Source organism: Tarenaya hassleriana, unplaced genomic scaffold, assembly GCF_000463585.1.
Source record: "Tarenaya hassleriana unplaced genomic scaffold, ASM46358v1 Cleome119, whole genome shotgun sequence".
In the NCBI taxonomy this organism is placed as follows: Eukaryota; Viridiplantae; Streptophyta; class Magnoliopsida; order Brassicales; family Cleomaceae; genus Tarenaya; species Tarenaya hassleriana.
In genome coordinates this window covers 206,824-209,465 of record NW_010962281.1, presented here as the reverse complement: position 1 = coordinate 209,465, position 2,642 = coordinate 206,824, and positions in this window count along the sequence as shown.

The window sequence follows — 2,642 nt, the reverse complement described above, 5'->3', positions numbered from 1 at the left end:
ATTCTAGAAGTGGAGCCTTTTGATGTTTGGGGCATAGACTTTATGGGTCCTTTTCCATCGTCTTTAGGGAACATGTACATCTTAGTTGCGGTTGATTACGTGACTAAGTGGGTAGAAGTTTTGGCTAGCACGAGGAATGATGCTAAGACTGTGGTTAGGCTATTTAGACAGATTATTTTTCCACGTTTTGGTGTTCCTCGTGTTGTGATTAGCGATGGTGGCACACATTTTGTCAACCGGATCATCGAGACACTACTGAAGAAATACGGAGTTCATCATCGGATTGCTACTCCATATCATCCTCAGACTAGTGGACAGGTGGAGATTTCTATCCGGGAAATCAAGTCCATTCTGGAGAAGACCGTCGCTAAATCACGCAAGGACTGGTCACAGAAGCTAGACGATGCGGTATGGGCTTACCGAACGGCCTTCAAAACGCCGATTGGTATGACACCGTTCCAATTAGTCTACGGAAAAGCATGTCATCTACCGGTTGAGCTCGAGCACAAAGCTTATTGGGCAATCAAGGCGCTCAACTATGACATGAAGACCGCTGCAGAGAAACGCGTACTTCAGTTACACCATCTTGAGGAGATCAGACTTGACGCATATGAGAACGCGAAGATTTACAAGGAGAGAACGAAAAAATGGCACGATCGACACATTATTCAGCGATCATTCCACTCAGATGATCTTGTCCTTCTCTTTAACTCTCGTTTGCGATTATTTCCAGGAAAGCTGAAGTCCAAGTGGTCTGGCCCATTCAAGATCCATCGAGTTTTCGACCACGGAGCGGTGGAACTATACGACAGCAAGGGTAGCACGTTTAAGGTAAATGTGCAGCGTCTGAAGCTTTATAACCCGGCTGATCCTATAGGCGAGAGAGGCGTTCTCCCTCTCGAATTACCACCACCAGCCTGAGCTCACACACGGTCTAGTTATCGACCATAAAGAAGTGCTTCTCGGGAGGCAACCCGAGGTCTTTGTATAGTTTTAGGAGTTTTTGGACCTTTTTAGTTGCATTAGACATGAGGTTTTTGGATTTGGGGAACCTACGTGGTGTTTTTCCTGGTGTGTAGATGTCTAGATCATGAGTTGCAGGTCATTTGGCGAAATTTGGGAACGAAGATGAAGATTCACAGACACCGGATCCGGATCCGGACCGATTCCACCTGGAATCGGACCGGATCCAAATTCCCGTTAGGTAAGTCACTCCAGATCCGGACCGTTTCCACCTGGAAATGGACCGGATCCACTTCAGACACGGGCCAGGTAAGTTCATCTGGATCCGGACCGATTCCACCTGGAAACGGACTGGATCCAAATTCACGAGTCTACTTAAGAGGGTCGAACTCAGCTCTCTCTCTCACTTAGGTTTTCTCTCTCGATTCGGCCCTCCCATTCTCACCTCTTCCTCTCTCCGATTCCACATATACGACGCCCAGGTATGCTTCCCTACATATTTCATGGCTCAAACATTGTTTTATTATGTGTAATTTTCGGATTTGGGTTGCTAGGGTTCATGAGAGGTTTAGGGAGATTTGATTGTGGAGATGATTTCGTGGTTTTGGATAGGTATTATGGGTTGATTATGATGAGAATATGTTAGATTCACATTGCCCATACATTTGGATGCTCGATTTTGGTCCGATTTTGCAGATTTTTTTCGGAGATTTTCGATCTGGGTTCGCAGAGACTGGACCCAGACCGGATCCAGTTGGATCCGGACCAGATCGAGACGCAGTTCTGGGCGGAGAAGACGAACCTGGATCCAGACCGATTCCACCTGGAAACGGACCGGATCCAGCCTCTGAGCTCTTTGCGCTTTTTGCGCGTTTTCACCGCGGTCTCGACCGCGCTCACTCTACTTGTCTTTGAGTTTCAGATGGCCACCAGGAAGACCAGGAACCGCCATACCCGGACTACATCGATCATCTGCCACTTTTAGAGGAATTCGTGACGGGCCAAAACACGATCACCGAGCTAAGCCCGTACACCCCCAGCATTCCTGACCCGGACAACACACCACGATTTCTCCTACCAGCACCAGAGATGCAGGAGCGTGCTAGCGGTTTCTATCAAGTCATCCGGAGAACAAAATTCGCAAGCACGGAGATCCGTCAGCTCGGGCTCTACGACTCAGTGTGCGAGTTATGCGCATGGATACAATGGGAGACCCTACTACACATGCGGGAAGACACATACCGCCAGTTGACCGCGGAGTTTCTTGGCTCACTCCGCCTATTCATACCCCTGACCGGCGAGGCACACCGAGCCTACATGGCTTTCTGGATAGCAGGCCAGCAGTACCGCCTCACGATGGCACAGTTCGCCGACATCCTGGGCGTTCCGCGCGGAGTTACAGCAGCCCTACCCTCCATACATCCGGATCGGCTGAAGGCATTATTGAGCGACATCGGGTCCAAGCGCTTCAAGTTCAGCATCCTCAAGTCCACATGGATCCGACATTCGACAGTCAGATACTTCCACATGCTCCTTACCCACGTCGTCTTCGGCAAGACAGAGCCTGGAGGGCTTAACCAGACCGAGCTGCTCTTCATCAGGTACGCCTTATCCCCTATCTATGGTGGGGACGATTGGGGCATGGGACAGGTTGACTTAGCATTGCGGGTCGCTATACA